Source organism: Balaenoptera acutorostrata, chromosome X, assembly GCF_949987535.1.
Source record: "Balaenoptera acutorostrata chromosome X, mBalAcu1.1, whole genome shotgun sequence".
Lineage (NCBI taxonomy): Eukaryota > Metazoa > Chordata > Mammalia > Artiodactyla > Balaenopteridae > Balaenoptera > Balaenoptera acutorostrata.
The window spans coordinates 77,570,028-77,594,219 of NC_080085.1; positions in this window are offsets into that span (position 1 = coordinate 77,570,028).

The following is a 24,192-nucleotide window of genomic DNA, read 5'->3' on the forward strand; positions in this document are numbered from 1 at the left end:
TTAAGTTGTTTGTTTGAGATTTTTCTTGTTTCTTGAGGTAGGAATTTATTGCTATAAACTTCCCTCTTAGAACTGCTTTTGCTGCATATCATAGGTTTTCAGTTGTCGGGTTTTCATTGTCATTTGTTTCTCGGTATTTTTTTGATTTCCTCTTTCATTTCTTCAGTGATTTCTTGGTTATTTTGTAGCATATTGTTTAGGCTCCATGTGTTTTTATTGTTTACAGTTTTTTGTCCTGTAATTGTTATCTAGTCTCATATCATTGTGGTCAGAAAAGATACTTGATAAGATTTCAATTTTCTTAAATTAACCAAGGCTTGATTTGTGATCCAAGACATGATCTATCCTGGAGATTGTTCCATGAGCACTTGAGAAGAAAGTGTATTCTGTTGTTTTCTTTTTTTTTTTTTTAACATCTTTATTGGAGTATAATTGCTTTACAATGGTGTGTTAGTTTCTGCTTTATAACAAAGTGAATCAGTTATAGATACACATATGTTCCCATATCTCTTCCCTCTTTCATCTCCCTCCCTCCCACCCTCCCTATCCCACCCCTCTAGGTGGTGACAAAGCACCGAGCTGATCTCCCTGTGCTATGCGGTTGCTTCCCACTAGCTATCTATTTTACGTTTGGTAGGGTATATATGTCCATGCCACTCTCTCACTTTGTCACAGCTTACCCTTCCCCTTCCCCATAGACTCAAGTCCATTCTCTAGTAGGTCTGTGTCTTTATTCCAGTCTTACCACTAGGTTCTTCATGACCTTTTTTTTTTTTCTTAGATTCCATATATATGTGTTAACATACTGTATTTGTTTTTTCTCTTTCTGACTTACTTCACTCTGTATGACAGACTCTAACTCCATCCACCTCAGTACAAATAACTCCATTTCGTTTCTTTTTATGGCTGAGTAATATTCCATTGTATATATGTGCCACATCTTCTTTATCCATTCATCCGATGATGGACACTTAGGTTGCTACCATGTCCTGGCTATTGTAAATAGAGCTGCAATGAACATTTTGGTACATGACTCTTTTGGAATTATGGTTTTCTCAGGGTATATGCCCAGTAGTGGGATTGCTGGGTCGTATGGTAGTTCTATTTGTAGTTTTTTCAGGAACCTCCATACTCTTCTCCATAGTGGCTGTATCAATTTACATTCCCACCAACAGTGCAAGAGTCTTCCCTTTTCTCCACACCCTCTCCAGCATTTATTGTTTGCAGATTTTCTGATGATGGCCATTCTGACCGGTGTGAGGTGATACCTCAGTGAAGTTTTGATTTGCATTTCTCTAATGATTAGTGATGTTGAGCATTCTTTCATGTGTTTGTTGGCAATCTGTATATCTTCTTTGGAGAAATGTCTATTTAGGTCTAATGTCCATTTTGGATTGGGTTAAAAATTAATTAATTAACAAAATTAATTAATAGAGAAACAGAATAGTGGTTACCATTGGGAAAAATGGACTAAGAAGAGATCCAAAAGAAACTTTGGGGTGCCAGAAATGTTCTACATCTGAATATGAATGGCATGCAACCAAATATACATATGTGAAACTGTATTAAGTGGTTTATAAACTTAAAATTGTGTACTTTACACACTTTACTACTTGTACTTTAAACTTTATTAAAAACTTAAAAACAGTGAACAAATTATTTATATACAAACAACCATAAGAGAAAAAAAATGGAAATTTTTCATGCAATTCCAAATAACAACAAAACTCTAATAAGTGAATTTAACCAAAAATATAGAAGACCTTTCAGAAGAAAACTTCAAAATAAGAAATAAGTTAAATGCTATGAAGAAGCAATTAAGCAAAGAAGAATCACAAGTGACCAAAATATATATGAACACATTTTCAATATCAGTAATAATAAAAGAAATGCAAATTGAAACATTTTAAATTCATCATAATGTAAAATTTTTCAAATTACAGTTTTTCAAAGGGATGATAACCAAGAGTTGTAGAGTTCAAGAAGGCATATGCTTGGACCTTGTATAAGTATTAATATAAATTGGATCTTCCTTTCTGGATTATGGCTTAACAATATGTATGGAGAAATTTTAAAATATTATGGTGGTATTATACATTTAGTCACCATACACTGTTTATAGTATTTATTTGCTCATCTGCTCCTAGTGTTCCTTATAACACACTCATCCCAACTTCATCTCCACTAACTAGGAAGTGAATAAAAACTCAAATTGTTCTGATATGGTATACTCAATTTGATCCAAAATTTCAAATGTCTCTTTAGGTAATTAGACTCTTTGATAACCCAAACTTTCAGATTTCTTCTCATTCCTGCTTCTCTTCAAGATGGTGACCAATATAGGAAATTTTATGTGATCTTGTGGCATTTTGGTGCAGGGAACCTTTAGACTTATGCTAGGTATTTGGTGTGTACCGGTGGTTATTTGTTGCAGTGTGGTTTGTCTAGTCCTGTTGTTGGGCATTCTGATGTGATCCAAAACTGGATTCTACTGCTAGTATAACTCATAATCTGTTCTCTCTTAACTTAGGCAGAACCCTGTAGTTCTCCCTCTTGACTTGACCATACCTTGACTCTGGCAGTTCTGTGAATCTCAAGCAGTTTGGCTGTACCTCCCATTTACTTTGCAGCTCAGAAGATTTTCAGATTACTTCACTCTTGCATCCACAATGATATCTTCTGTCTGGCTCACAAACTGGATGCTCAGCCTTTGGGCATGCAGGAGTTTCTGTGTGTCTCTCCTACTGCACAGAACTAAGGGCAGTTTGAGAACATGAATCCAGACTCTTTCCATCACTTTTTATATTAATGTAGTTCCCACTATGGAAGGGCAACTTGTAAAGTGGTGTCTTCACAGCATCCCAAAAAGAGAACAAGGAAAAAGCTTCTCTGACTATTTCAGCAATCATCTTAATCTTTTAACAATTCCCATGATGCACTGTACTATAATAGAAAGTAAGGGCTTTTCTCTTGCCTGTGTGACTGAGGCACTCCTTATGTCATCCTTCCTCCTTTCTGATTCCAATCTTAGCCTAAGTGGCAGATAGAATGAAGGGAGCAACCTTTCTTAAGCAGTTGGAGAATGAAAAAATTGGAGTTATTTCAGAATATTATCACTTTTAGAGTATTCATAAACAATAACCTACTGATTCTATTTCTAGTAATTATTTCTAAGGGAAACATTAGATATAATAAAATATTTATTATTTAAAAAACAATTTAAATATCAAACAAGAGTCCATCAGTTAAATAAATTGTGATAATACATACAGTATTGTATTCATCACTAAAAAAAAAGAAAGACTAGAATAATGGCTGAGAGCATAAAATTTAGAGCATGGAAATCCTGGGTTTGAATCCTGGTTATACAAATTATGAGCTGTTTGACTGAGGCAAGGTAGTATTCCCTCAAATACTAAATTTATTACTGGTACCATGGCATTAATAATTACTTCTCAGGGTTTCTGTGAAGGTTCATGTAATAATAATATATACATATATATATATATATATATATATATATATATATATATGTCTGATAGAATACTATCAGACAGAAATAAAAGAAGTCCTATGAAAAGTAATATAAACATTAAGGGATTTATTAGCTCACATAAGTCAAAAAGCAAATGGCACTAAATTTGGTTGAATTAGTAGCTCAAGAATACTATCAAGAAACAGACGGGCTTCCGTGGTGGCGCAGTGGTTGAGAATCTGCCTGCCAATGCAGGGGACACGGGTTCGAGCCCTGGTCTGGGAAGATCCCACATGCCGCGGAGCAGCTGGGCCCGTGAGCCACAATTACTGAGCCTGCGCGTCTGGAGCCTGTGCTCCGCAACAAGAGAGGCCGCGATAGTGAGAGGCCCGCACACCGCGATGAAGAGTGGTCCCTGCTTGCCACAGCTGGGGAGAGCCCTCGTACAGAAACGAAGACCCAACACAGCCATAAATAAATAAATAAATAAAATTTAAAAAAAAAAAAAAAAGAAACAGACATTTTCCATGTTTATTGCTCTACCATCTTTAGTGTGCTAATGGTATCTCCCCTTGCAGTTTCATTTAGCTGCAGGAGATCCAGACATCACATGCTAACATGAAGCTCTTTAGCAAAGGAAAGATGTGTCCCCTCTCACAGGAGTTTTGCCCTGTGAAAAATGCTGAACATGCTTTGGTAAACATTTCTATAAATTTTCATTTTAGGCATGGTACTAGCTATAAATTTAAATATATAAGTGTCATGTTAATAACTGTCTTTATCATATATACCTATATCAAGATATAGGTTGTTAGGCTATAAGACATTTATAACACATTTCAAAGATCCTTAACACTATATTACACTATCTGATTATCTTTCTGATTGAATATACAAGGGAGGTTTTTTTTATTGAAATATAGTTGATTTACAATATCATGTTAGTTTCAGATGTATAGCACAGTGATTCAGTTATACATGCATATATATGTATATATACATATATATATATATATATACACACATATATTCTTCTTCAGATTCTCTTCCCTTATAGGTTATTACAAAATATTAAGTATAGTTTCCTGTGCTATTACAAGGGAAGTTTTAAACGTACTGTAATCCTCAGAAAGAAATCTTTCCTCTCTGTCATATCATTTAATACACTACAGGAATTCTATTTCAATATACATGAGTAATATCTATTCTGATATAAATAAACAATATTTTAATGAGAAAAGCTTTGTATAGTTTGTTAAATTCAATTGTCTTCTAGAAAATCTAAAAATATACAACCTATCTTTAAGGTTTTTAATACAAATTGAAAAATCATTTAGAACAGAGGTGAATTAATGTATTTCAGCAGTCAGTGAACCTAAATCATTTCATATTTCTCATAAATTTAGATTATCCATATGATGATAAATTAACATCATGTCAATTTCAAAGAATATTTGTGTATCTTGAGAGCAAATACTTGCAGAAGCCTTCACATCATCTAGTGACATATATGGAGAAGTCATGAATTTCCAGTGAATTTCCTTTGAGTCTTGTTTTTAGACAAATGAGAACTCTCACTGAAATGCATTAATAAGATTACATTATCTTCCAATAACTATAAATGTGTTTCTTGTCTGTTAAGAAAATAGTAGATGATTAAAGGCCTTAACCATACAGGAAAACAAATTTGGTCCCCATTCATACTGAGATTAACCTCAAGAAATGATTACTGAGTATGTATGTTTTTGTGTGTGTACATATGTTATTTATCTATTTTCAGACACATAAATAATTTAAGATTATCTATCTATCTTCTGTAGGAATGAGGACTTGTCTGTACTTCCATGTTGGTATAAAAATTAACATTGGACTTATATATGTATGTGGATTTGGATGTGTATTCCACCTTCTTCAAGAACTGATATTAGAAAAAGTTTGCCATATCACCCTGATGATGAGTTAAAAAAATAATTTAGTGGACTAAGATACCTGTTATCAATCATCAATATATGGTTTTGTTTCATTAAAAATGTATTATTTTTGTTGTTGTTATCATTCCTGTGCCATTCAGACACACCCTGAATGTGTAAACCTAACTTCCCCGTTGTCTCAAATATATCCTAAAGCAGTGAATCCACAGAGGGGCACAGCCTATACACTCCCCACAAGGGAGTCACAGATTTGCAAATGAGAGAGACATTTCCTATCAATTAAATAAATACCACACCCACACACACAAACACACACATTATTTTGACCCAAATCATAGAAATGCTATAACTGACAATATCATTTTAAAGTTCTATTAAATTCATTGTAACTGTTAAAAAAAGGTTTTGTCATTTCCTTTAATAACAGTTTTGAAAGCACAAAACCTTTGTTCTAAACCTTTCTCGTCCACCTGGGTACACCTGCAGATAAGAATGGTGAAGTTTGCAGGATTGAGGCAAGAGAGGATGAAGCACCAAACAGGGGACTCCAAGGCACCAAAAGCCTAATGCCTCAGCAGTGGCAGAAAATCAGCACTGTACTGCTTCACCCCTATAGGCAAAATGTCCAACCTTTGTCAGTATAAGTGAATAGGAGTGGGTTCTTAATTTGTTCTTGGTCTTCCATAGTAATTGACACCCACAGATAGGTGCCTACTAGCCTCTTACATATTATTGGCAGCCTCTAAGCCCCAACTATAGGTACTTAGCAAGGGCTTTCAACTATGGCCTATTTTTGGTCAGCCAATCAACTAAATGAATTTGCCTTAATATAATATAAAAATATTAACATGTCAATTTAAATTTGATCCCCTAAAATGAAAAACTTTTCAAGAGTGGTAATGTTGGGTGTTATGGCAGGTTGTTGTAGGAAATAGTCCTGGGGCTTTTAGGGACCCTCAGTAACATTATAATGTTAGCCTTCCAACAGTTCTAGGATCTGTTTTACAAGTAATGTTTTCTTTTCAATACCTAATCTATATTGTTGTAATTTAAAAATAGCATTCTATAATTATAATTGAGATAGAGAGTACATAAGAGAGATGATACTAAGCTCATCTTAGCTGAAGGTAGGGCTGGGTTTAGAGTATAGATCTACCTGAAGAATTGTTCCATGTGATAAATGTATACATATTTGAATTCTGTTTCTGAAGAAATGTTAAAATGCTCTAAAATGTCTCAAAACCATAATTATAGACCAAAATAAAACAGCTCTAATTTAATATATTGTTCATATATCAAAACATTTCAATTTTAGAAATAGTAACATTCAATTATATTTTAGGGAATGATTACAAACTCCCATATTTGAATCCAAGGGAGCTTTTAAACACTTCACCACTCATTTTATTTTTGATGTTTTAAAAGTGTTAAGACTTTTTCTCAGCATTAAAAGAATATCATCAAATTAAATGTTGGTCCCTATAAACTTTAAACAGTGAAACTCCAAAGAAAAAAGTAATATAATTATATAACTTGTCCCAGATGTACAAGTAAAGTACAATTATAGATTTTTATGACATAGCATAATATAATATTCTTTTCTTTCCTTTCCAAAAATAGATTTTCTAATGGCTAAGCTTTATCTAGCAACCTGCTGTTATATTTCCAAAGCCATCTTCTTTAATATGCTATAATCCAGTTTGTGCATAACATTTCAAACACAAAATGGAGATGCTGCAACACCAAAGTTTACAATGGCAAAAATAATAGATCAAAGCTAGCATCACTTTAAGTTTCAAACCAACACAGACAACACTATAATTGACATGTATTTAGTGATTGAACAATTATGCTGAAAACTATGTTGATATTAAAGATCTGAATTCCTAAATAGAGTTTCAGGATTGATCAGTAACACATTCCTAAAATGAAGCAAGCTTTTCATGTTTCCTAAAAGGGCCTTTTTGGAACACAGTCATATTTTTTTTGATAGCGGTTGTCATTTAAGCAACTACACAATGCAAAAATTTTATCTCCTCTCATGCTTCAGTAATGTTACAAATAATTAAATTGTTAAGTGGTCTAGTTGTACTAGAACAAGAATAGCCTGTGAGCAAAGATAGAGTTACAATGGTTTGTTGAGGCCAGTTAGAAAATATGAGATCTGTTATTCACAGAAATAGTCATTTCTCCTTGGGAAAGAAAATTGTCATTTTCTTTCTTACTGTTGTCGACTGAAAAAAAAAGCACAATGTGAGAGTTGTGAGTTTTATTTGGGGCAAAATGAGGACTATAGGCTGGGAGACAGCCTCTCAGATAGCTCTGAGGAACTGCTCTGAAGAGGTACAGGGGAGGGTCAGTATTATACATGATTTTAGTGAAGGGGGATACTGCAATCAATCACACATTTTGGCATGGGCTTATGCTTACTGCTAGTCACGAGAAGGTTACTGCTAGTCATAAGGAGCAGATGTCTCCATTAATGATTGTAGTGTAGTGTAGAAAACTAGATATGAGAAGATGCAAGATATTGGGTTCACACAATCTTCTCCTGAAAATATCAAACTATCTGAAGGCCTGTTCTGCCAGTTTTTCCCAGAGCAGAGTGCTTCATTCCTGATCTCCACCCTGAACTCATTTCAGGATGTGTTGAAGATCAGAAACTTCAGTTGCTAGTGATTTCATTCTTGTAGAACCAGATGACAAATGACAATTTTCAGTTGGTACTGTATTTATGACTCTGCTCATGACAACATGTAGCAATGTAGGCAACATGTAGGCAATTTTCCAATCATTGACTCCTACTTAACCTTGGAAATAAAAACTACCTCTGGTTAGATAAAGAATATCTGATAATCAATGACTATTTTCAAACTAGAGTTACTGCTATACAATACAATAATTTCAATGCTGGTTGTTACTCTAAGCAAAATAGCATAAATTAAAATTACTGCCCTTTAGGAGCAAGAATGTCAAAATAATCCAATGTCTTGCTTCCTGTCTTAATCAGAACTTTTCCAAAGTCATTTCTAAAGGTAGATTCCATCCACTTTGACCATGTAAAGGATTTGAAGTGATGTAATTTATCTCATAAATTAAACTCAAAATGATGGTTTCTCATCATTATTTCATCTGTCTAATATCCTGGAAGAATAGATAAAAGTGACAGGCTGAAATACATTTAAAGCAAAGTTTATCCAAACAAAAATGAAACACACATATACATATGTGTGCATACATACACATACACACATACACACACACCTGATTTGCACCTTACACACAAAAGGACATATAGATTTCAAATGTTGGAGTTCTTTTGCAAAAATTTATGTCACTTTTTTTTTTTTTTCTGAATTCAGGAACTCAGAATGTATATGTTTAAAAACACCTAAGGGTTTAGAATCTGGCAGCTGACTGACATAATGGAAAAAGCACTAAACTGGGAGCCAGAAAACCTTGTAAGCCTGGACAATTCTTCCTATGCCTTGGTTTCTCATCTTAAAATAAGGAAATTGAACTATATTATCTCAGTCTCAAAAGTATCTTTGTAGATCTATTAACTACAATTTTGGAGTTTCTGTTTTGTTTTGTTTTTGCTTTTTCTCTGTAGTCAATAACATCCTTTTTAAAAAGCCCTTAAGATTTTTATTGGAAGTCAACAATACTCCAATAAAAATTAATTTAAAAAATACAACAAAATATAACAAATAGAAAAAAAGATTCTTATTGGATTTTAAATAATATATCAGTATTATTTTAAAACATTTGACCATTATAAAAATTGTATATCTGTACAGTATATTACTGCTCAATAAGGGAGGCAACATTGGCTGTTTTATCTCAGACCTCAAATATTGCTATTCTTCACACCTGAGTCTCTCATTGCACAATCAAAAAGAGAGGTGGATGGTATTGAGGGGTGCTGGTGTTAATTTTGAAAGCCTAATGGATTTGCTTCACAAAAGTACCTCTTATCTCCCCCAAACCCTGTGCTCCAGCAGCAATGGGCAGCTCTGTGTTCCTAATTGGTTTGATTTCCCAACTCTCTCTTTGCTTGTTATTATTCCTTCAAATAAGGTCATCTAGAAGCATGATATATAAACATGGAAAAAAGAAGGCAGAATAAATGTGATTAAAGTTAGGCTGAGAGTAGAAAGAAGGGAGGGAATGTCCCACTTTCCTCCAGAGAAGCTATTAAGATAGCACCAAAGAACCTTACTACTCTGTGGTAGTCTTTGTAGTTTGAAAAGACTGATTGAGGTTTCCATGAAGGTGATTAGATGCAAATAAAGTGTTTTACAAGTCTGTCAAAATACTCTTCATATTAGCATGACTTTATAGCATCACGGGAGCTACTGTGACTCTTACATTTCAGAGGCCTGAAACTTTCAGGGAAAACTTGGCCCACTGCATTCTTACATATGTATAATACACAGTATTACAGCAGTAAGGAAACCAGACAAAATCTTGCAGTTTTCAGCCTACTTTCTCTTGAGAGGAGGCAATTAAAAGCAAGTAGGAGTGCATAGCTTTCTCTATTGGCTTTACAAAGAAGGAAAAACCTTAGATTTACATATTTTTTGGTGGAAAATCAGGAAACATTCTCAAAGTGGAATGTGGGTGTGTTTCCTTGACTATTTAAAGAAAGTGTTTGCTATCAGGTAACAGGTGGAATTCTGACATAAATCTAGTAGTAAATTAGGTTTGACAACTTACGATATGCATCAATTTAGACACAGTGAGGTCTTCCTTTGCATCTAATTCATACAGTGTTTATATTTCTTGAGATGACATTCATACAGTGTTGCATTAAAATGTCACAATCAGTGCAATAAAATATTAACATGAAAGTAGAATTTTAAATGAAAGAAGAAAATAACTGAAAAAACATTAAACCTGTTACAAATTCTCACTCTGGATGATACACTTGGAAGTGTCACCCTTTAAGTACAAAATTAATTTGTTTTTTAAAATACCATATTTAACTCTGCTTTATTCATTCATACATTAAACTGTCAATGATGTATTTTAGTGAGTAAAAATACTACACCTATCCTTGGCCAGGATGATCTTTATCTTTGTACTTGTAATGAAGAAATGTTTTGCTAAGCAAGTTTGAAACAATATCAAGGGAAAACATTAAACTTAGTGAAGAGAATTAGCTGTTCTAGAATCTTGAATATTTATAGCAAAAGCTCTACTGGTAATTACAAATGGCTTTCATTCTTACTTCAAGAAAAACTGACAGGATCCATATTTGATTATACTTCAGTTATTTAGCATTACTTTCTATGCTTCAATGTGATAAAAATACATTTATTTTAAATTATTCTAAAATCCAAATTCACATTTATTTCAAATAGATTTGTTTTTCTTTAGAGAGAATTTTCTGTAATTTTTACTGCAATAACCTAATTTTATTTGCTATGTAATAAAATGAAAACTCAATTATTTCCAAAACTTTATCAAACAGATTTTAATAAAATATGGAAAATATTGTTAAAATATAATTAACCAATCATATATCATTATAAAAATGCATAGGTTGTTATATACTAGATACTACAAAGGATCAGGAAAAGCTTTGGTTTTCTGCTCTTAGACTTTGGAAATAAGTCAAAGTGCAGCTGCTCTTTGACTCAGTCTTTTAACATATTATATCAAATTATTATAATTATTTCAGAGCTTTATATCTTGAGCATTAAAAAAATACATCTAATATTAAATGAGAATTACTATGTTCCAGGGACTATTTGAGGTACCATTTTAGATAATTTTATCATTCAATCCACATAATGACCTGGTGAGGTAGGTACTATTATTAGCTCCATTTTATAGATGAGAAGACAAAGGCAAAGATAAGTAACTTGCCTCAGGATGGCTAATATTAGGTAAACTTGACTGGGCCACAAAGGTGTCCAGATATTTTATCAAATATATATTCTCAGTGTTTCTGTGAGAGTGAGTTTGGATGAGATTAACATTTAAATAGGAGATTTGTTCAAGATGGCAGAGTAGAAGGACATGCTCTCACTCCCCCATGTGAGCACAGTGGAATCACAACTAACTGTTGAACAGTCATCAACAGGAAGACACTGGAACTCACCAAAAGAGATACCCCACATCCAAAGACAAAGGAGAAGACACAATGAGATGGTAGGAGGGGTGCAATCACGATAAGATCAAATCCCATAACTGCTGGGTGGGTGACTCACAAACTGGAGAATGCTTATACCACATAAGTCCACCAACTGGAGTGAAGGTTCTGAGGCCCACGTCAGGCTTCCCAACTCGGAGGTCCAGCAATGGGAGGAGGAATTCCTAGAGAATCAGACTTTGAAGGATAGTGGGATTTGATTGCAGGACTTTGACAGGATTGGGGGAGATAGAGACTCCACTCTTGGAGGGCACACACAAAGTAGTGTGCACATCGGGGCCCAGGGGATGGAGCAGTGACCCCATAGGAGACAGAACCAGACCTATCTGCTAGTGTTGGAGGGCCTCCTGCAGAGGCAAGGGGTGCCTGTTTTCACCATGAGGACAAGGACACTGGCAGCAGAAGTTCTGGGAAGTACTCCTTGGCTGGAGCCTTCCCAGAGTCCGCCATTAGCCCAAACAAAGAGCATGGGTAGGCTCCAGTGTTGGGTCACCTCAGGCCAAACAACCAACAGGGAGGTAACCCAGCCACACCCATCAGCAGACAAGTGGATTAAAGTTTGACTGAGCTCTGTGCACCAGAGAAACAGCCAGCTCTATGAACCAACAGTCCCTCCCATCAGGAAACTTGCACAAGGCTCTTAGAAAGTCTCATCCACCAGAGGGCAGAGAGCAGAAGCAAGAAGAATTACAATCTTGCAGCCTGTGGAACAAAAATCACATTCACTGAAAGATAGACAAGGTAAAAACGCAGAGGGCTATGTACCAGATGAAGGAAAAAAGATAAAACCCCAGAAAGACAACTAAATGAAGTTTAGAGAGGCAAACTTCCTGAAAAAAAATTCAGAATAATGGATGGTGAAGATAATCCAGGACCTCGGAAAAAGAATGTGGGCAAAGATGGAGAAGATTCAAGAAATGTTTAACAAAGACCTAGAAGAATTAAAGAAGAAACAAACCTAGATGAACAATAAAATAACTGAAATGAAAAATACACTAGAAGGAATCAGTAGCAGAAAAACTGAGGCAGAAAACAGATAAGTGACCTGGAAGACAGAATGGTGAAATTCACTGCTGTGGAAGAGACTAAAGAAAAAAGAATGAAGAGAAATGAAAACAGCATAAGAGACCGCTGGGTCGATATTAAACGCAACAACATTTGCATTATAGGGGTCCCAGAAGGAGAGGAGAGAGAGAAAGGACCCAAGAAAATATTTGAAGAGATTATAGTCGAAAAATTCCCTAACATGAGAAAGGAAACAGTCACCAAAGTCCAGGAAGTACAGAGAGTCCCATACAGGATAAACTCAAGGAGAAACACAACGAGACACATAGTAATCAAATTGGCAAAAATTAAAGACATAGAAAAATTATTGAAAGCTGCAAGGGAAAAGCAACAAATAACACACAAGGGAACTCCCATAAGGTTAACAGCTGATTTCTCAGCAGAAACTATACAAGCCAGAAGGGAGTGGCATGATATACTTGAAGTGATGAAAGGGAAGATCCTACAACTAAGATTACTCTACCCAGCAAGGATCTCATTCAGATTCGATGGAGAAATCAAAAGCTTTACAGACAAGAGAAAGCTAAGAGAATTCAGCTCCACCAAACCACCTCTACAACAAATGCTAAAGGAACTTCTCTAAGTGGGAAAAACAAGAGAAGAAAAGGACCTACAAAAACAAACCCAGGGGCTTCCCTGGTGGAGCAGTGGTTGAGAGTCTGCCTGCCAAGGCAGGGGACACGGGTTTGAGCCCTGGTCTGGGAAGATCCCACATGACGCGGAGCAACTAGGCCCGTGAGCCACAACTACTGAGCCTGCGCGTCTGGACCCTATGCTCCGCAACAAGAGGCCACGATGGTGAGAGGCCCACACACCACGATGAAGAGTGGACCCCGCTTCCCACAACTAGAGAAAGCCCTCGCACAGAAACGAAGACCCAACATAGCAATCAATCAATCAATCAATCAATAAATCTTTAAAAAAAATGATTTCTGACATTCACTTCCTAGGGATTTTAATTAAATCCTTGAAAATATTTGAAAACCTAGGCCCTATTTATATAAAAAAAAACCCAAAACAATTAAGAAAATGGTAATAGGAACATACATATTGATAATTACCTTAAACATGAATGGATTAAATGCCCCAACTAAAAGACACAGGCTTGCTGAATGGATACAAAAACAAGACCCATATAGATGCAGTCTACAAGAGACCCACTTCAGACCTAGGGACACATACAGACTGAAAGTGAGGGGATGGAAAAAGATATTCCATGCAAATGGAAATCAAAAGAAAGCTGGAGTAGCAATACTCATATCAGAAAAAATAGACTCTAAAATAAAGAATGGGGAGAGAGGAGAAGATGGCAGAAGAGTAAGACGTGTAGATCACCTTCCTCCCCACAGATACATCAGAAATACATCTACACGTGGAACTGCTCCTATAGAACACTGACTGAACGCTGGCAGAAGATGTCAGACCTCCCAAAAGGCAATAAACTCCCCACGTACCTTGGTAGGGCAAAAGAAAAAGAAAATAAAAGAGACAAAAGAATAGGGATGGGACCTGCACCAGTGGGAGGGAGCTGTGAAGGAGGAAAGGTTTCCACACACTAGGAAGGCCCTTGGTGGGCAGAGACTGTGGGGGGAAGAGGGGAGAAGCTTCGGAGCCACGGAGGAGAGCGCAGCCACAGGGGTGCGGAGGGCAAAGCGGAGAGATTCCCACACAGAGGATTGGGGCCAACCAGCACTCACCACCCAGAGAGGCTTGTCTACTCACCCGCCGGGGCGGGCTGGGGCTGGGAGCTGAGGGTCAGACATCAGAGGTCATCCCAGGGAGAGGACTGGAGTGGGCAGCATGAGCACAGCCTGAAGGGGTTAGTGCACCACAGCTAGCCGGGAGGGAGTCTGGGAAAAGGTCTGGAGCTGCCGAACAGGTAAGAGACATTTTCTTGCCTCTTTGTTTACTGGTGTGCGAGGAGAAGGGATTCAGAGCGCTGCCTAAACGAGCTCCAGAGACGGGCACGAGCCGCTGCTATCAGCGCCGACCCCAGAGACAGGCATGAGACGCTAAGGCTGCTGCTGCAGCCACCAAGAAGCTTGTGTGCAAGCACAGGTCACTATCCACACCGCTCCTCCCGGGACCCTGTGCAGCCCGCCACTGCCAGGGTCCCGTGATCCAGGGACAACTTCCCCGGGAGAACGCAGGGCACGCCACAGGCTGCCACAATGTCACACTGGCCTCTGCCGCTGCAGGCTTGCCCCGCATCCATACCCCTCCCTCCCCCCGGCCTGAGTGAGCCAGATCCCCCAAAGCAGCTGCTCCTTTAACCCCATCCTGTGTGAGCAAAGAACAGACACCCTCAGGCGACCTACACGCAGAGGCGGGTCCAAATCCAAAGTTGAAGCCTGGGAGGTGTGCAAACAAAGAAGAGAAAGGGAAATTTCACCCAGCAACCTCAGAAGCAGTGGATTAAAGCTCCACAAACAACTTGATGTACCTGCATCTGGTGGAATACCTGAACAGACAAGGAATCATCCCAAATTTAGGAGGTGGACTTTGGAAGCAAGATATATTATTTTTTCCCCTTTTCCTCTTTTTGTGAGTGCGTATGTGTATGCTTCTGTGTGAGATTTTGTCTGTATACCTTTGCTTTCACCATTTGTCCTGGGGTTCTGTCCATCCGTTTTTTTTTTTTTTTGTATTTACTTAAAAAATTGTTTTTTTTTAAATTATTTTTTATTTTAATAACTTTATTTTATTTTATCTTACTTTATTTTATTTGATTTTGTTTTATCCTCTTTCTTTCTTACTTTCTACTTTTTCTCCCTTTTATTCTGAGCTGTGTGGATGAAATGCTCTTGGTGTTTCAGCCAGGCATCAGGGCTGGGCCTCTGAGGTGGGAGAGCCAACTTCAGGAAACTGGTCCACAAGAGACCTCCCAGCTCCACAAAATACCAAACAGCAAAAATCTCCCAGAGATCTCCATCTCAACACCAAGACCCAGCTTCACTCAACGACCAGCAAGCTACACTGCTGGACACCCTATGCCAAACAACAAGCAAGACAGGAAAACAGCCCCATCCATTAGCAGAGAGGCAGCCTAAAATCATAATAAGGCCACAGACACCCCATTACACACCACCAGACGTGGACCTGTCCACCAGAAAGACAAGATCCAGCCTCATTCACCAGAACACAGGCACTAGTCCCCTCCACCAGGAAGCCTACACAACCCACTGAATTAACCTTAGCCACTGGGGACAGATAGCAAAAACAACAGGAACTACGAACCTGCAGCCTGCAAAAAGGAGACCCCAAACACAGTAAGATAAGCAAAATGAGAAGACAAAAAAAACACACAACAGATGAAGGAGCAAGGTAAAAACACACCAGACTTAACAAATGAAGAGGAAATAGGCAGTCTATCTGAAAAATAATTCAGAATAAGGAGAGTAAAGATGATCCAAAATCTTGGAAATAGAATAGACAAAATGCAAGAAACATTTAACAAGGTCATAGAAGAACTAAATGGGAACCAAGCAATGATGAACAACACAATAAATGAAATTAAAATTAGTCTAGAAGGGATCAATAGCAGAATAACTGAGGCAGAAGAACGGATAAGTGACCTGGAAGATAAAATAGTGGAAATAACTACTGCAGAGCAGAATAAAGAAAAAAGAATGAAAAGAATTGAGGACAGTCTCAGAGATCTCTGGGACAACATTAAACGCACCAACATTCGAATTATAGAGTTGCCAGAAGAAAAAGAGAAAAAGAAATGGACTGAGAAAATATTTAAAGAGATTATAGTGGAAAACTTCCCTAATATGGGAAAAGAAATAGTTAATCAAGTCCAGGAAGCACAGAGTCCCATACAGGATAAATCCAAGGAGAAACACGCCAAGACACATATTAATCAACCTATCAAAAATTAAATATAAAGAAAACATATTAAAAGCAGCAAGGGAAAAACAACAAATAACACACAAGGGAATCCCCATAAGGTTAACAGCTGATTTTTCAGCAGAAACTCTGCAAGCCAGAAGGGAGTGGCAGAACGTATTTAAAGTGATGAAGGAGAAAAACCTACAACCAAGATTACTCTACCCAACAAGGATCTCATTCAGATTTGATGGAGAAATTAAAACTGTTACAGACAAGCAAAAGCTGAGAGTTCAGCACCACCAAACCAACTTTACAACAAATGCTAAAGGAACTTCTCTAGGCAAGAAACACAAGAGAAGGAAAATACCTACAATTACAAACCCAAAACATTTAAAAAAATTGGAATAGGAACATACATATCGATAATTACCTTAAAAGTAAATGGATTAAATGCTCCCAACAAAAGACACAGACTGGCTGAATGGATACAACAACAAGACCCATATATATGCTCTCTACAAGAGACCCACTTCAGACCTAGCGACACATACAGACTGAAACTGAGGGGATGGAAAAAGATATTCCATGCAAATGGAAATCAAAAGAAAGCTGGAGTAACAATTCTCATATCAGACAAAATAGATTTTACAATAAAGAATATTACAAGAGACAAAGAAAGACACTATATAATGATCAAGGGATCGATCCAAGAAGATATAACAATTGTAAATAATTATGCACCCAACATAGGAGCACCTTAAAACATAAGGCAAATACTAAGAGCCATAAAAGGGGAAATCGACAGTAACACAATCATAGTAGGGGACTTTACCACCCCACTTTCACCAATGGACAGATCATCCAAAATGAAAATAAATAAGGAAAGACAAACTTTAAATGATACATTAAACAAGATGGACTTAATTGATATTTATAGGACATTCCACCCAAAAACAACAGAATACACATTTTTCTCAACTGCTCATGGAACATTCTCCAGGATAGATCATATCTTGAGTCACAGATCAAGCCTTGGTAAATTTAAGAAAATTGAAATTGTATCAAGTATCTTTTCCGACCACAACGCTATGAGACTAGATATCAATTACAGGAAATAATCTGTAAAAAATAAAAACACATGGAGGCTAAACAATACACTACTTAATAACCAAGTGATCACTGAAGAAATCAAAGGGGAAATAAAAAAAAATACCTAGAAACAAATGACACTGGCGACACGATGACCCAAAACCTATGGGATGCAGCAAAAGCAGTTCTAAGAGGGAAGTTTATAGCAATACAAGCTTACCTAGAGAAACAGGAGGCATCTCGAATAAACAACCTAAGTTTACACCTAAAGCAATTAGAGAAAGAAGAACAAAAAACCCCCAAAGCTAGCAGAAGGAAAGAAATCATAAAGATCAGGTCAGAAATAAATGAAAAAGAAAGGAAGGAAACAATAGCAAAGATCAATAAAACTAAAAGCTGGTTCTTTGAGAAGATAAACAAAATTGATAAACCATTAGCCAGACTCATCAAGAAAAAAAGGGAGAAGATTCAAACCAATAGATTTAGAAATGAAAAAGGAGAAGTAACAATGGACACGGCAGAAATACAATCGATCATGAGAGATTACTACAAGCAACTCTATGCCAATAAAATGGACAACCTGGAAAAAATGGACAGATTCTTAGAAATGCACAACCTGCCGAGACTGAACCAGGAAGAAATAGAAAATATGAACAGACAAATCACAAGCATTGAAATTGAAACTGTGATTAAAAATCTTACAACAAACAAAAGCCCAGGACCAGATGGCTTCACAGGCGAATTCTATCAAACATTTAGAGAAGAGTTAACACCTATCCTTCTCAAAGTCTTCCAAAATATGGCAGAGGGAGGAACACTCCCCACCTCATTCTATGAGGCCAACATCATCCTGATACCAAAAGCAGTCAAAGATGTCACGAAGAAAGAAAGCTACAGGCCAATATCACTGATGAACATAGATGCAAAAATCCTCAACAAAATGCTAGCAAACAGAATCCAAGAGCACATTAAAAGGATCATACACCACGATGAAGTGGGATTTATTCCAGGAATGCAAGGATTCTTCAATATGCGCAAATCAATCAACGTGATACACCATATTAACAAATTGAAGGAGAAAAACCATATGATCATCTCAATAGATGCAGAGAAAGCTTTCAACAAAATTCAACACCCATTTATGATAAAAGCCCTGCAGAAAGTAGGCATAGAGGGAACTTTCCTCAACATAATAAAGCCCATATATTACAAACCCACAGCCAACATCGTCCTCAATGGTGAAAAACTAAAAGCATTTCCACTAAGATCAGGAACAAGACAAGGTAGCCCACTCTCACCACTATTATTCAACGTAATTTTGGAAGTTTGAGCCAGAGCAATCAGAGAAGAAAAAGAAATAAAAGGAATACAAATTGTAAAAGAAGAAGTAAAGCTGTCACTGTTTGCAGATGACATGATACTATACATACAGAATCCTAAAGATGCTACCCGAAAACTACTAGAGCTAATCAATGAATTTGGTAAAGTTGCAGGATACAAATTAATGCATAGAATATCTCTTGCATTCCTATGCACTGATGATGAAATATCTGAAAGTGAAATTAAGGAAACACTCCCATTTACCACTGCAACAGAAAAAATAAAATACCTAGGAATAAACCTACCTAGGGAGACAAAAGACCTGTATGCAGAATACCATAAGACACTGATGAAGGAAATTAAAGATGATACCAACAGATGGAGAGATATACCAAGTTCTTGGATTGGAAGAATCAATATTGTTAAAATGAGTATACTACCCAAAGCAATCTACAGATTCAATGCAATCCCTATCAATCAAATTACCAATGGCATTTATTACAGAACTAGAACAAAAAATCTTAAAATTTGTATGGAGACACAAAAGACCCCGAATAGCCAAAGCAGTCTTGAGGGAAAAAAACGGAGCTGGAAGAATCAGACTCCCTGACTTCAGACTATACTACAAAGCTACAGTAATCAAGACAATATGGTACTGGCACAAAAACAGAAACATAGATCAATGGAACAAGATAGAAAGCCCAGAGATACACCCACGCACCTACGGTCAACTAATCTATGACAAAGGAGGCAGGGATATAAAATGGAGGAAAGACAGTCTCTTCAATAAGTGGTGCTGGGAAAACTGGACAGCTACATGTAAAAGAATGAAAGTAGAACACTTCCTAACACCATACACAAAAATAATCTAAAAATGGATTTGAGACCTAAATGTAAGACTGAACAATCTAAAACTCTTAGAGGAAAACATAGGAAGAACATTCTTTGACATAAATCACAGCAAGATCTTTTTTGATCCACCTCCTAGAGTAATGGAAATAAAAACAAAAATAAACAAGTGGGACCTAATAAAATTTAAAAACTTTTTCACAGCAAAGGAACCCATAGACAAGACAATAAGACAACCCTCAAAATGGGAGAAAATATTTGCAAATGAATCAACGGAAAAAGGATTAATCTCCAAAATATATAAACATCTCATGCAGCTCAATATTGAAGAAACAAACAACCCAATCCAAAATGGGCAGAAGACCAAAATAGACATTTCTCCGAAGAAGACATACAGATGGCCAAGAAGCACATGAAAAGCTGCTCAACATCACTAATTATTAGAGAAATGCAAATCAACACTACAATGAGGTATCACCTCACACCAGTTAGAATGGGCATCATCAGAAAATCTACAAGCAACAAAACCTAGAGAGGGTGTGGAGAAAAGGGAAGCCTCCTGCACTGTTGGTGGGAATGTAAATTGATACAGCCACTATGGAGAACACTATAGAGGTTCCTTAAAAAACTAAAAATAGAACTGCCATATGACCCAGCAATCCCACTACTGGGCATATACCCAGAGAAAACCATAATTCGAAAGGACACATGCACCCCAATATTCATCACAGCACTATTTACAATAGCCAGGTCATGGAAGCAACCTAAATGCCTGTCGACAGACAAATGGATAAAGAAGATGTGGTACATATATACAATGGAATATTACTCAGCCATAAAAAGGAACATAATTGGGTCATTTGTCAAGGCGTGGATGGATCTAGAGGCTGTCATACCGAGTGAAGTAAGTCAGAAAGGGAAAAACAAATATTGTATATTAACGCATGTATATGGAACCTAGAAAAATGGTACAGATGAACCATTTTGCAGGACAGATATAGAGACACAGATGTAGAGAACAAACATATGGACACTAAGGGGGTAAATGACGGGGTGTGGGGGTGGTGGTGTGATGAATTGGGAGATTGGGATTGACATGTATACACTGATGTTTATAAAATTGATGACTAATGAGAACCTGCTTTATAAAAAAGTAAATAAAATTAAATTCAAAAAAAAAAAACTACTAGGTATGCAAATACAGAAAATGTGATATATAATGAAGAGAAAAAAATCAAAAAAACAAACAAAACAGTAACGTCAGAAATCAGAGACAGAAAAAAATTGTGTGTGAGGATGGGAGTGGGGGATGAAATGATAATTATAAATACCAGTGATCTATATCGTTAATATAATTTGGTTTACAAATACTGATGTGCCTTTCAAAATATCTTTAATGATATCTCTTAATGATAACTATGTAGAATACTCATATTTTACCATCTAAAACAAGACAATGAAAAATTAAATTTACAAAATATTTTGATAGACTCTAATGCTGTGTTAAAAACGAACAGAAATGCCCTATAATTTGAAAAATAGAATTATAAATTCTAAGACTTACACACAGATCAGTAATGTCAGAAAATTTTTTAAGATAGTTTGTCAGAAAGAAAACTATGAATTCTATATTTATCATTTTCTTCAATGAATATATATATATATTCTGCATAACAACAACATTGGACTGGTACAATTTATACAAAATACACAATTAAATATTTAAAAATGAGTTTCTAAGCCTTTAATTTGTATTAATGTACCTTTTTAAATGTTATGATAGAATCTCATTCATAATGAAATGTTCTGAGGTAGTTATATTTCTCATATTTTTTGAATTATAAGAATTATTTATATATTCAATCAATATTATAGCTTCATTGCTCAATAGGAAAAAATCCACTGGATATGAATTATTCTGAGAAAGACAAAATCTTTTCTTCTGTTTTAAATACAAAAAGATGAAAAGATCTCTAGTGACATAAAATCCACATTGCTTCAGGCTCAGCTTCCAAATCATAGCAATTGCTGCGTAACTAAAAGCTACTGGTTAACTCCAATGCTGCAATGATTCCTTAATGAAATAGATGAGGGATAATGGGTCATAAGAAATGTTAGTTAAATTATTGATTTAAAAAGGTAAAGAAAAATTAATGAAAGTTACAAAGGGCATACCTATATTTACAAGCTATCTGAGAGATATAAACCCAGAAGGGGTTTAGCACCTAGACTTTAGCCTCTAGTCATGTGGTGGTAAAACTCCTGACATTACAAATACATTTATTTGACAGTTGTTCTCACTCATAAAATAATGGATCTTTCAAAAAGCTCATTACAAATTGCTAATAATCTTTAAAACCCATAAAAATTTCTTCTGACATTTATTGCCAAATAGTAGCCTGAGGATGTTGATACATACAATCTTCTTGGTGACATTTGGAAATTTTATTCATAATTTATTCAGAGAACATAAAAATTTATAGAGAAATGTTCGGTTAGAATACACTTGTGGGCAGGGAGGCAAAGATCAAGTTGCCTGTGGGCAGACTGGAAAACCCTGAAATTTATTTTGCAGGAACATGAAAGGAAGAGAGTAATATCACATTCCCGGAAATTTTCTACTGGATATCACATTTTGAATCCATTCAACTTCTTTTGACTATTACTCAATTCTTTATAGAGGTAATTTTATTACATTTAAAAATATAATTCATTATTATTATTATTATTTTGCATTATATGTTTATAAAGTGCTTGTTCATATTACTTAATTGGCCATTGATATTGTTGGAATTACACAAATGGATTTTTATTATAGTTGGTTAAATCTCAGTACTATTTCAGAATTATTGTATTGCTAGATGATACTAGTCCAGACTGGTATAGCACTTTCTGATTAGGTTATATTTCCAAACTTTCTTATATTAAAATTCATCACTTATAGATGTAAAAATTAATGAACAGTAACTGCAATTAAATAGAGTTGGGAGACCAGAGGGGGAGCTCTCATACCCTGCAACAATAGCAGAGCCAACAGAAAAAAGAAAGACTCCTCTTCTTCCCTGTCAAGGACTTGGCCAATGAAAAGCCATGGACTCTCTGCTTACAATAGCCCTCCCAATTTCCTTTTCTATCTGATAAAATAAAATTATTTTTAAGGCAGGACGAGTACATTTTTAAACATAAAATTCTTTTTCTGCGCATTTGACTGCTATCCCCTCTACTTTAGTGTGCATTGAGCATCAGCATTATACATAACATTTCTTTCTCAATCCTGTAAGGGTTCACAGTAACCCACTACTCACTTTGTTGGGCTATGTAAACTGTCAATATATTACTTTGTTATATAACCCTTTGTCTCAAAAAGTTATGTAACTGTGCCTTGACTTCTCACAGACAGAACAGTCCTCAGAGCTTTCTGAAAAACTGTCTCCTGGGTTATAATCCTCAGGTTGCTGGAATAAATTTTTTCATTTCTTTCTTATAATGACTATTAATTATTTTTTTTTTGTTGACACTCTCTATAAAAGTGTTCTCCTTTCCTTGCCTTATGGAGCCTTGAATGTGGCTCACCATGGTTGCAGACCCCAAATTGCAATCCCTGCTTATCCTGAACAAACTCATCTTTGCTGGAGAAATATCTAGCAGTCTATTTATTTTAGGTCAACACACAATGGGATCTTGACAAACAATTTGCAAAGTATCTCTTTGAGCAAAGTCTAAGTAGGATATTCTTCCTTGAACTCAAAAGATAAAAGGACACACTCACTCACCCATTCACACACAGAAGGAGGTAGAGTTATAAGTAATTCTTTGTAATAATAAGTAACATTCTGTTTAATAAAACACCTAAGCAATGCCCAGAGCCTCAGAGTTAGACGCTGCTGTTTCCAAAATGAGTGTTGTACACATCAACAAACTAAAAAAGCAAAATTACATAATTACATCAATAGATGCAGGAAAATCATTTGACAAAATTCAATACCATTCATGGTAAAAACTCTCAGCAAACTGGGAATAGAAGAGAGCTTTCTCAACTTGATAAAGACTATCTACAAAAAACGTACAGCTAACATCATACTTAATTGTGAGAAATTTGAAGCTTTCCCACTAAGATGAGGTACAAGGCAAGGATGTCCCCTCTCACCACTCCTTTTCAACATGGCACTGGAACTCCTTGCTTATGCAATAAGGCAAGAAATAAAAATGAAATGTATACAGACTTGGAAGGAAGATATAAAACTTTTTCTTGCAGATGACAAGAACATCTATGTAGAAAAATTTAAAGAGTTGACAAAAGAACTCCTGAACAAATAAGTGATTATAGCAAGGTTGTAAGAAAAAAAGTTAACATACAAAAGTCAATTGCCTTCCCATATACCAACAATGAACAAGGGGAACTTGAAATTAAAAACACAACACCATTTATATTAGCACTCCCCCAAAGTGAAATACTTAGGTATAAATCT